This window comes from Capricornis sumatraensis, chromosome 21 (genome assembly GCF_032405125.1).
Source record: "Capricornis sumatraensis isolate serow.1 chromosome 21, serow.2, whole genome shotgun sequence".
NCBI classification, from domain to species: domain Eukaryota; kingdom Metazoa; phylum Chordata; class Mammalia; order Artiodactyla; family Bovidae; genus Capricornis; species Capricornis sumatraensis.
This window is the reverse complement of record NC_091089.1, coordinates 47,603,617-47,616,636: the sequence shown is the minus strand read 5'-3', so window position 1 is coordinate 47,616,636 and position 13,020 is coordinate 47,603,617.

Below are 13,020 nucleotides of genomic sequence, written 5' to 3'. Positions count from 1 at the left end.
CAATAATTTGTACAAATAATATTAGGAAAATATTTTCTGGAAAACAACAGACTCTTCAAAACTCTCTTTGAGTCTCCCTGCCCTGACACTCTGTGAGGATTGGATTCAGTTCAGCTACATTTCTTAAAAGCTTTTCATATGTCAGGCCCCATAAGGAGTAGCTGGGGGGAAAAGAGAAGATCTATCCTCAAGGCTCTTGTGGCAAGCCAAATAATGGTCCCCAAAGACAACCACTTCCTAATCCCCATAACCTGTGAATATGCCTCATTGGATAAAGGAGTGTTGCAGATGTGATTAGGTTAACGGCCCTGAGATGGGAAGCTTTCTGGATTAGCTGACTTGGGAGAGCATAATCTAATCACACAGCTCCTCAAAACTGGAGCCCCTTTCCTGGCTGTGGTCATAGGTGTGCCCACAGGAGGATGGTTGGGCTGGTAGTAGTGTTACTGGCTTTGAAGCTGGAAAAAAGATCCATAAACCAAAGAACACAGATGGCTGTGTTCAGAAGCTGGAAAAAACAAGAAAACAAATTCCCCCTTCGAGCCTACAGAAACACAGCTCTGCCAACACCTTGATTTTGGTCTGTGTTGGACTTCTGACATGCACAACTGTAAGATAATAAATTTGTGTTGTTTAAGCCATTAAGTTTGTGTTAATCTTTTAGATCAGCAATGAAAAAACAAATTCAGATCTCATGAAATAACACAGGAGGAACAAGGGGAGAAATCACAACACTCTAAGGACATCCAGGATTAATTCTTCAAGAGTGAGACAAATCTATCATATTAATGATAATGGTGATGATTTTGATGATAGCCCTTAAATAGCATTTAATATCAATCATATGATACTTGAAATATGTCTTATTATTGATCCCATTTTTCAGATGGAGAGACTGAGGCACAGGAATATTAACTAACTTGCCCAAATTTATCCAGCAAACATGCAAATCCATGTTCTGTTCATTCCATAGAGTGGAATGATGAATCCCACCTGGGAAACCAGTAACATCTTCCTTAGATCAGATCATGCTTGATCTTGAACTGGTGAGTAGAATTTTGAGTGAAGAAGCTAGAGAGACCACCATGTGGAGGAAGTGACGTGAACAATGATGTGGGAACATCTCTGTGCTTGAAGGAAGGTAAACAGTTTGAGTTGACCTCATAGCCAGTGCCAGAGGCTGCATTGGTGGACACAGGGTGTAAAGTGTGTTCAAAACAAATCATGAAGTTCTGGCCATGCTGGCACTAGGGTTCTAATCTGTTGGTGGATGAAAGCTAGAGAAAGTTTCTCTGTGCAGTGACATGGTAGAACTTATTTAGCTTCACTTCATCCACCAAGAAAGCAAGAGTTGGAAGGCTGGAGGGGGTGGGGGTGGTGGAGGGGGTAGCGTTTGTTTTTAAAAAGCCTAACCTATGGGGAAAATTGCTAGCTTGACTCTAAGGAGAATGTATCAATTATTCACATCTCAAATTCTGAATTTTTTCCTCAACATTAGACTCCTTAGTTATTAACTCCTGACTTGTAATCCTCTGGAAGGCAGGAGCTGGCTTCTGTTTGTATGTATCCCCGGCACCTACCACAGGCCCTAACCCAGCACAGGGGCTTCCTTGAGAAGAAATTGATAAATGAATGAATGGGTCAAGTCATGCCTTCTTGAGCTTCACTTATTAAAGTTTATGCTTTGTCTGCTTTCCGAAAAGACTACAGGCCAATAACGCACGGAGCAGACGCACAGGAAACACGTACATGCCAAATCAAACAGTCTTACTAAAAATTGGAAAGGGTCTCTGGACACCAGATTTCAACAGTTACTGTGATTTCTGCCCTGGGAGACGTGGTGATGGTGGTGAGGGGAAGTGTGTGGTGCAGAAGGCCAGCAGGCCCACCGGGTCTGCTCTCAGCCACAGAAACCACTGGGAGAGGTGGACTGGGCCACACACTCAGGGGTGGCATGACCACCATGACCAATGACAGTCACGTGACAAGAGTGCTGGAATTGGAAGGTGTAGGGCCTGAGAAGTGTACGCAAGGGGAGGCAGCCAGAGCTAGGCTGTGTGTCCTGAGGTATCTCCCTAAAGCATCTGTCCATGTCCTGAGCTTACAGAGAGCTGAACGCCATTAGCTTTCTTTTGGAAAATGGTGAAGGGAAGTGTTTTACATCAGGGTGCAATGAAAGCAAAAAGCAGCCTGATGCCAGGAAAGAACTCAACAGGAGACCCCGTGAGAGACACTCTGGACTTGTGGTTATTCTGCAGGTGAGAGAAGGGGAGGAGAAGGGGGAGACCCTTGGAAGAGGAAATCCTCTTCCAAGAGGGACGCTGAAGGCTTTTTTCCTCTGAGAAGGCGGCGGAGGCAAGAGAACGCTTGAGGCCTTCGCAGCAAGAATGAGCTGCTGGAACAGCTGGAGGACTTGAAGGTAGCGCTGTCCCAGCTGCCGCGGGCTTCCAAACTTTCCAAGATCTGAGTTGTTCACAGATCTATCGCCCGTGTGCTCACTGTCATTAACCAGACTCAGAAAGGGGACCTCAGGATAGTCTGTAAGGACAAGAAGTACAAGCCTCTGCAAACGGCAGCCCAAGAAACACAGGCCATGCGGCGCCAGCTCAACAAGCAGGAAGAAAACCTGAAAACCAAGAAGCTGCTGCCGAACTGGAACTGGAGGAGGCAATGGCACCCCAGTCAAGTACTCTTGCCTGGAAAATCCCATGGACAGAGAAGCCTGGTGGGCTGCAGTCCATGGGGTCGCTAAGAGTCGGACACGACTGAGCGACTTCACTTTCACTTTTTACATTCATACATTGGAGAAGGAAATGGCAATCCACTCCAGTGTTCTTGCCTGGAGAATCCCAGGGAATGGGGAGCCTGGCGGGCTGCCATCTATGGGGTCGCAGAGTCAGACATGACTGAAGCGGCTTAGCAGCAGCAGCAGCAGCCACGGAAGGAGCGGCTGTACCCACTCTGGGAGCGTGCGGTCAAGGCCGGAGCATCTGGGCATCAATAAAACAAACTGGCAGTGAAATGAAAACAGAGAGGCCCTGAGGGCCCAAGTCCTGCGTTTGTGGCAATGCCCTGGCCATGAGCTCTAAATCGCCAAGATTCTAGAATAGATCCGGTGAGGTGAAAGTGAAGTCGCTCAGTCGTGTCCGACTCTTTGCGACCCGTGGACTGTAGCCCACCAAGCTCCTTCGTCCATGGGATTCTCCAGGCAAGATTACTGGAGTGGGTTGCCATTTCCTTCTCCAGAGGATCTTCCTGACCCAGGGATCGAACCCAGGTCTCCCACATTGCAGGCAGACGCTTTAACCTCTGCACCACCAGGCAGGTGAAAGAAGGCGAAAGCCACAGAGAGCCTCTCCTGGCGGCAGGAAGCGGATGAAGGGCGTCCACATACAGGTCCAGCCCAGGGAGGGTGCCCTCAGGCCTGTGGTGACAGCCTCTAGGAAAGGCTCCGACAGTCACATTTCTCTGCTAGAGCCGCCATCATGGTAGCTCAACTATATAATCTTTTTCAGTGACCTTAAATACTCTTCTTTTTTACCAAAATACAAGCCAACTTCAAAGAAAATGTTGCAATAAAAATAATCACCTCATATCCTCTCACCTAACACAAACCCTATTGTCATAGTCTTTTATTCTTTTTCCCTCTCACCATTTGCTCTTGTTTTATGGAAGGGACATTCTCAATGAAAAAAAATGGAAGTAGAACAGGAAGAATTTTTCCACTATCTATTTTAAGTGATACAATCTATTTTAAATGAAGCACAAAAGGGTCTCTTCATACAGGAACCTAGAGCCCTTTCTCCGACTGTGTAATCCATCCCCAGGCCTTGGGGGCAAGTCTGAAATTTATCAAATTAAAGACATTACTTTGCCGACTAAGGTCCGTCTAGTCAAGGCTATGGTTTTTCCTGTGGTCATGTATGGATGTGAGAGTTGGACTGTGAGGAAGGCTGAGCACCGAAGAATTGATGCTTTTGAACTGTGGTGTTGGAGAAGGCTCTTGAGAGTCCCTTGGACTGCAAGGAGATCCAACCAGTCCATTCTGAAGGAGATCAGCCCTGGGATTTCTTTGGAAGGAATGGTGCTAAAGCTGAAGCTCCAGTACTTTGGCCACCTCATGCAAAGAGTTGACTCATCGGAAAAGACTCTGATGCTGGGAGGGATTGGGGGCAGGAGAAGAAGGGGACGACAGAGGATGAGATGGCTGGATGGCATCACGGACTCGATGGATGTGAGTCTGAGTGAACTCCGGGAGATGGTGATGGACAGGGAGGCCTGGCGTGCTGCAGTTCATGGGGTCGCAAAGAGTCAGACACGACTGAGCGACTGAACTGAACTGAATTCAAAGTAATTAACACATGTGTCTTGTTAAAGCAAGAGAACGTGGCTGACAGAAGCATGGAAGCAACAGTTTGTGCCTGAAGAGATGAAGATGGCTTTTAGAGTGGATGCTTAAATTCAACCATAATGCAAACCCCAGCTGGCTTTCCAATCTGTGCTCCCACCAGTTCTCCACACAAACTGGGATCCAGACCTGGCCCGACCTCACCAGCTTCATATTTGCACACTCCTCTCTTGCCCTTGCATTCCCCTGTCTCTTACTGTCCAATGATCAAGTCACATTTAAGCTATGAACCATTGCATAAAGCCATTACTGTCCTTCCCATGTAGAAAGCAGAGAGACAAATTCTTCCTTTCCTTAGCCTTCCTTCCAGCTAGGGGAGGTCATATGACTCCTTTCTCGTCCGTGCATCCTAAGAAGTCTATTTTTATTGGGGAGAGGTTGGTCCTGAAAAGCATTTTCTTCCCCACTGGATGAAAACAGGTAGTGATAGCACCAAGCTTTCTTCTTTCTGTCTTCCTGCCTTGAATACAGATGTGATGTCTGGATGTGTATGGCTTTCTTGGGACGAAAAGGTAGAAAGTAGAAGGTGCGTGTAGAAGGGGTGAAGGAACAGTCCCCCCACCCATGGCGTTTGATTGAGCACCAGCAGCTGCCTAGCTCCAGACCCTCATTAGGAGAGAAAAATCAACTCCTGTTTACTTAAGTCACCATAACTCAGATTTTTTATTGCTTGCAATCAAAAGTAATCTCAACTGTTATCACTACTCCCATCAGCCTTTCCTAATCAATCGAGCCTGAGAGGTAGTGCATATAGTGGTTACAAACTTGGGTTCTGGAGCCACCCAGTTTCAAATCCTGGTCTGTCACTGACTAGCTACATGACCTTAGACAAGTTATCTAACTGCCAAAAGCTTCATTTTGCTCATCCATAATGTGGGAATTACACTGGTATGTGCTTCATGTACATGTTAAATGAGATAATGCACATAAAATACTTAAAATACTGGCTGGCAGATAGTCAAATAACCCTGGCTTTCCTGGTAGAGATGCTATCCTCCTTCCCCAGTACCCACTGGAGATGGAGATTTCCGAACCCTTCCTGTGTCCCACAGCTGAGCCCACTCCTCTATAGCCCCCAGAGCCCCACATCTGACTCTGAAAAGACCCACCTGCCCTGGCCTGCTCCTCATGGGCATCCGTTCTGGAGCCTGAGTTGGACTTGGCTGTGATGCTATTTGGTTTCCCCTGCTGACCTGGGGCCTCATCATAGTTTACCCCTTGGTTTCTCTGAAGGAGGGACTTGAGGCAGAGAGAAGGAAAGAAGAGAGCTATGAGAGTGTTTTCCATGCCCCTGCTTCCCTGTGACCCCCTGACACTTTGCTTATTGCCATGGCAGTGGGTTCCGGGACACCAGTACTCCCCATGGCAGCTGCTTGGTCTCCCTGCACTTCAAGGATGGGAAAAATAAATCCTTCAAAGAGTCCCCTTGCTCTCTGGGAACCAAGGATTATACTGAAACTTTATTATTACTTTAAATAAATGAATTACTCCCATGAGGCCAGATGAAAACATGCTCTTATTAAATTTTTTTTAAAGAAGGAAAGCAATTGGAGAATAAAATCAAAGGTGCCCAAATGGATTGAAGTGGCTCCTCAGAAGCTGTCTTAACAGCAATTTGTATTTATGTTATGCTTCTCATCAAAGGAGCATTTCACAAAGGCCCTGTTTCCTCAGAGTTGCCCCATGGAGCTTGACTCCAACGCAGAAGAGCCCGAGAGTCTTGGGGGGTCTGCCAGCCTCCAAAGCCCAGCCTCAGGCTCTGACCACTGCTGATGATCTGTCTCTGGACCTCAGGGCTGGCTTAGCTTCAGAGACCTTCTGGGAACTGTGAGGAGGCATCTCTGTCCCCACTGGTCAGTGGGAAAGAGAGTGGCTGCCTCCCATGTAAGGACTCCTAGTGGAGACATAACATGGCAGCCTAATCAAGGGACCGATAACATATACACACACACCGTGAAAACTGTTGGAAATAAGAAGAACCTACCTCAGCTTGAGTTTCCTTCTGACTGTCCATCTACCAAGACCCAAATTTCTGACTGTGTTTGCTTTCCCCAAGTGTTCAAACTTTTTCTTTCCTTGTTTTCTAGATGGGAGACAAGCCATATGCATACAAATATGTTGAAAAATAAGACATCCATCATAGGTCCTCTTTCATTTGTTTTTGCTTCCACAGTGCTTGATATATGGTAGGGGTTAGGTAAGTGTTCACCAGTGAAATAAGTGCACAGGTAAACTGATGAAAGAGAAATGTGGATCAATTATTAATAGATGGTAAGTGGAAGTTTCTAGGTAGGCATGATCACTTCCCACCTGCCTAGGAAGCTGGACAGAATCTCACTCCTCAGTTATAAAACCAATTAAAATGTAGACTTAACCGTTTATTGAAAAATCTACTCTTTGCTTGGCACTGTTGCAGAATTTTGTTGTTGTTCAGTTGCTAAGTCATGTCCGACTCTTTGCACAATTTAATATGTTTTTAAAAGAATAGTCTTCACTGTTACCCTTCTCATGGCATCATTTCACAGATGAGGAAACTAAGGTTCAGAGGACCTGTAACTTGATCATGGACTTGGTAAGGCCAAGGTTGGAACCCAGCTCTACCTGTCTCCAAAGCCATGCTCCTCCTCAGTGCTTCTGTGTCCCTCCACCCATGGTCTAGCTTCATCTTTCCACTGTAATGTCCACATCCTTAATTGTTCCATGGGAATTCTACACTTGAAATACTTTCTTTCTCATTTATTTAGCAAAGTTCTATATTTTATTTAGAGCCCAACCCTACCCCCAAATCTTTCAATATCCAGAGTCTGCCCCAGCACAGTCATCAACCAAATACTCCATTAAGGAAGACAGAGCAGGGATCACTTAATGAGGGCTTGGATATTCTGCATAATGGCAAATACTACCCATAGTAGAGCTGTTTCTCATCCTGAACTCCCGTCCTTTGTTGACCGCCCCACCCCCACCCCCGCCCAACACACACACTCACACAGTAATTGTCAGCTCCCTGCAGTCAGAGGCCAGGGTCTAAGTTCCAGCTCCATCACTTACCACCTTTGTGACTGTAGGCTGGTCACTAATATCTCTAAGTGTTATTTTTGTCATTTGGTATAATGGAGATAATAATATAAAACCCACCTCATAGGGTCACTGAAAGAGTTAAACTGAAGGATAACTATAAAAGTCTTGGCACTACTGGGCTTGTAGTCAAGGTGGCCAGGATTGTCAGTGATGAGAGGGTGATGGCAGAGATGGCAGCCCTCAGGTATTCCTCATGCAGTGCAGCCTCGATGGGGTGGCTGAGGCCCTCTGTGGGACTGAGAGGGGAGGAAAGGGTTTTCAGTGATGTTAGTTGAGTATCATTAAAAAATTCAGGGGCAGACAGATGGGGAGACCATCTGCACTATTTAAGCTCCATAAGGGTCTGCTTCCTGTGTGTAGGACCAACTCTGGAGAGGTGGATCTCCAGAAGACAATATACAGTGTCAAGCAATAGGATAAAAATAGTCTAGAATATTCCAGAGATAGTGTGAAGTGCTATCCAGAAGGGCAGGGGTGCCCTTTGCAGGCCTGAGTGCCTCTGGGATAAACATTGCCCTTTCCCACCTCTCCTCCCTTGCTTACAGTCCCCCTCCAGCTGATGCCAATCCCCATTCTCAATGACCTCACCCTCTGTCTTTGTCTATGTTAATCATAACCATCCTTACAGCCCAGGTGAAATCCTACCATTCTGTGAACTTTTTCTCACCACTGCAGTTCAAATGCCCTTGCTCTGAGTGTAATTAGAATTTTGTATCTCTCACATGTTAGTTTGTGAAAGTACAGCAACCTGGCACTAATAATCTATTGTTTACATTAAGCCTTGATTATTTTTCTGCAGTTTTTCATAGACAAAACCCAGGCCAAATACAGATCTTTGCATTCCATAACTGAGATCAGGGGAATTCCCTGGCTATCCAGGGTTCAGGACTCTTCTTTCACTGCTGAAAATCTGGGTTCAGTCCCCAGTCAGGGAACTAAGATCCTCCAAGGTACACAGCACAACGAAGAGGGAAAAAAAAGAGGAAGAGAGAGAGAGAGAGACCACATCTCTTCTGAGAAGCTGTGTCTGGGCTTCTGGCACTTACCTGCATAAAACAAAACTGAGGTCAGCACTAAGGCCATTTGGAGCTGACAATCAGTATTCAAGATATACATTTGTTGTATAGAAAGGTAGGTAGCAACCAGCTCACCTGGCAGGGTTTTAACAATTCATACAAGAATAATCCTTTCACTTGATATAAATCAGTAAACTGAGAACCAAAGAAGGGATGTTCCTAGTCCAGAGTCACAGCCCAAGCTAGTGCTTCTCTATGGGGAATGTTAAGCTTTATAAGAAAAACCAAACCAAATTATTTTACCTTCTTCCTTTTCTTCTTCATACCTTTATCTTCATGGAAGTTCTAAGCTTTGTTGTTTCATTGGGACAACAGTAAGACACATAGAATCACTTTGGATCCACTGTGGGCCTTTCAAACTGCTTGTTCTTAAGACATGGACTCTCTAGTCTCAACTTTTACATTTCATGCCACCATGTTGAAATACCTACAAGCTCTCTAAACTTCCCACACAAAACTTTGCATTTCATCTGTTTGCCTCACTCCACTTGGTGAGCCTTCTCCTCCTGGGAATTTTCTTTAAGGTCATTGTCTTTACTGATTCCTCAAAACCCTGTTGGGTGTTCCTACCAAGTGCTGCCCTAGCACACTTTGCATTTTTCCAGATTAGAGTTACCTTAGACCACTATTCAGAGTCCTTTTTGACATTGCATTGAAATATGTTTGACTCCCCCAAAGATACACTGGAGTGCGTGTTTGGATCTCACTTCTCCTGTGGTAAGGTACTTTGGGAGAACGACTCCTCTTCCTGAATTATGTTCCAGATAAGGGCTACGATTTTGGTAAAATCCTATCTCCCTGGCTTCAGTGACTGATCTGCAGTGACTGATCAGCCTGTGGCCATAGGCTCTGGCTGAATTTGAACCAAAGTTCTCACAGCTGTGGCCACAACGGTTCATGGAAAACCACCTGATGCAAGATAGATCAGTCAGTGGCTTTCTCCAGGATATTTCAAACTCAAGCTGGGAAGAGGCATTTCCTTTCCTCCCTAATAATGCACTAAAGATGAGAGGTCAGCAAGGCCAGAGGCCGTGGTTCCCTCCTATGGAGAAGCACTTCTAGAATGGTGAAGCCACCTGAGAGAGAATGGCATTTAGAGGAACAGAATCTTGACCACTTTTGAGCTCTTATTTTCCCAGTTAAGCTCTTGCCCTCCCAGTCAGAAGATTTGAGCAATGACCATATTTTGAGGCTGAATTGTGCCCCCTCCCAAATTCAAATGTTGAATCTCTAACTCCCAGTACCTCAGAAAGTGACTCTGTTAGATAATAGAACTTTAAAAGAGGAAGTTAAGTTAAAATAAAGGTGTTATGGAGGGCCCTAATCTAGTATCACTGATATCTCTATAAGAACAAGAAACTTGGATACACTGAGAGACACCAGGGGCTCAGAAGTACAGAGAAAAGACCACGTGAGGATGCAGAGATAAAGCAGCCATCTGCAAGCTGAGAAGAGGCCCCAGGAAGAAAACCAAACTGCCGACACCTTGCTCTTGGGCTTCTAACCTTCAGAACTAAATGTCTGTTAAACCACCTCATCTGTGGCACTTTGTTATGGCAGCCCTAGAAAACTCATACAGATCCCAACATCCTCATTTTTGTTTGAGTTGGTTCAAGATCAGTTTCTACACCTGATGATTCAGAGTTCCAGTGCAGGCTTCCACATATTTTCAGCTTGTATCTGCAATAGCTTCATGGCCTGTCCCAAGGCCTGTGACATCAGGAGGATAGACAGACTTACCAATGGAAATGAGTCAAGTCTAAATCAGGTAAATTTAAAACCACTGTCTGAGTTTGATGAATTAATTGTTGCCTGAAATATTTTATCTGATAAACAATGCCCTTGACAGAATCCAGGAACCTAGGATTGAGCAATGACAGAACTGACATTCAGTCTGTGAGTCATAATTATCTGGATACCTCTGATTACCTAAAAGACTTGGCATTTCTTTCTAAATGGCATTTATCTCAGAGAAACTCTCCTGCAAGATAAAGCCAGTGAAGGGTCACTCAACTAGGTGGCTTGCTTTAAATATGACTGGGTGGCATTTTATTCTTATGGAATTTTCCACCTTTCAAATCATATACATGCTTACTACCAATAGTGAGCATTTTCTAGCTCTGTTATGAATGACTTCACCTGGTAAAGATCAACATCATTCTTTTTTATTTCATCTAATAATGTTATTGAGTTCTAAGACCACCATTTATACACCAAGTATCCACCTCATGCTGACTAGTGGTCAGAAAACCTGACTACATTAACTTAGCTCCCAATAGAACATCTATCTTTGAATTAAGATTCAAAGCCTTAACCTGAAACAAGTGTCCGCCTTGGGGACTACCTCTTTAACCTTTAATACCTTCACAATTTATTTACTCTTGATTTTGTGTGTGGGTTGTTTGCCTCCCGGCTCTCCTTATACATTGCTGCCCACTCCTTTTTATTGCAAGGACACTCTCATTCTTAAAATATAGTTTCTGAATATATTTTCCTGTCCCCCACATCCCTCAATAACCCTCTTGCTTGCTTAAAAGTAAGCTAAATGTGCATAATCGAGAAAGTTCAGAAAACAGAGTTTAAAAACAATGAGAAACTTACCAAGTTATAAAGTTCTTAGTAATTGGCATTTGAGGTCTACAGAAACATAAAACTGATTTTTGAAAAGTTCTCTTTCCTCTTTTTCAAGTGCATCTTTTTCTGTGAGCTCCCTTAATATTTCACACACAACTCTGATAATCTCCTTCAACCTATCACCTCCTTCCCTTTAATGGACTCTACCACTTAAGGAAAGCTTGGCTAAGACTCAGTTCTTTATTATTTGCTTCACAGATCATAAGACTGAGAAAAGCTTGATTTAAGCAACTTTTTATTTAAATAAATTTTATTTTTTAAAATAAATTTATTTAAATAACATTACTATCCCATCCACAAAAGTGTAGACAAAAAATACTGTGTCCTATATCTTTTTCTCAACGCTCTTAATGTGGACACAAAATAAATTCTTGAGTTTAGCTAAATAATTTTTTTAAACAAGTAACGAATGAATTAGCTGACTATGAATCTAAGTGCCTTTGTCTTAATTATGCAAAAATAGGGGGAAATTACTTGTCTGTGTATCACGATCCACTCAGCTCAAAGCTCTGAGAGGACCCACTTTTTCAGGTGCTCTCATTTTTGCTATCTTCTAAAGATTGTACCTTGTTTTAATCCAGAACATGTTGAAGTTCTACCAAAATAACGACTGAAAAATTATTTTGAGTTCAGATGTACTTGGAAAAGGCTAGATAAAGTGAAGCATGGGGACTTTTTGCTTTTTGTTTTTGTTTTCTTTAAGCAGAAAAACTTTTCAGAGACTTTAAAATGTGTGTGTAACAGGAGAATCTGCAGGGTGCCACTGGAAGAAGCACTCACAAGTTTGACCTTCTGCACCTCTTCTGCGCAAAGGATCTTTCAGCATTATTGGCCTGGGGAACATCAGCTTGATGTCTCTCACCACTTCAATGACTTACAGAATAAAGGAAACTTTAAGATATAAAATAAAAACATCTTTGCTTTTCCTTTAAAAATCTAAGCTACTACCCTAGCTGACCTTAAAGCTACTATTAGTGGCATTAGATGAAGTGCTATTTCTAGTAACATTCTTTTTTTTTTAGAAAGGATCATATTTAATTTTCTTCCATCAAATGGTCAAGTATTTCACAATATAAAAAGAATCAAGTTACCAAATAATACCCAGAGATGCATATAAGTGCCTATTGGATAGTAATGAGCATTTTATCTACACCACAAACTTGAGGTGATGGGTACACAAAATGTGGTATATACAAGCAATGAGATAGTATTCAGCCTTAAAAAGGAAGGAAATTGTAACACATGCTACAACACTGACACACCTTAAAGACATTATGCAAAGTGAAATAAGAGACACCAAAGAACAGCTATAGAATGATTCCACTTATATAAGGTACCTTAGGTAGTCAAATTCATAGTGACAGAAAGTAGAATACTGGTTACCAGGGGCTTGGGGAGGGATGGGAAATGGGGTTTTACTGTCTAATGAATACAGAGTTTTAATTTAGGATGATGAAAAGCTCAGAGATGGATTGTGGCAATGGCTGCAAAACAACATGAATATACTTGAAGCCAATGAACTGCACGCTTAAAAGTGGTCAAGCAAAAAAAAAAAAAAAGAAGAAGAGAAAGAAATCAACATATCTTGCTGTGGTCCACAGAGTTTGGCCTTAGAGGGTGGAGTTGTAAGGGCAAAAAATTGTGTAAACCTAGGGTCAATATTAGTACCACAAATGAAGACTTATCTTGGTCTTGTGAATTGGTGACTTTGGTCTCTTCCATGACTTATTTCTATCTTGAAATGCTGTTGTCTCCTGGACTGTGTGGCCCTATAACCATCTGATCACCAAGTGACTGCCTGAACCCAATCCTGAGAATTTATAC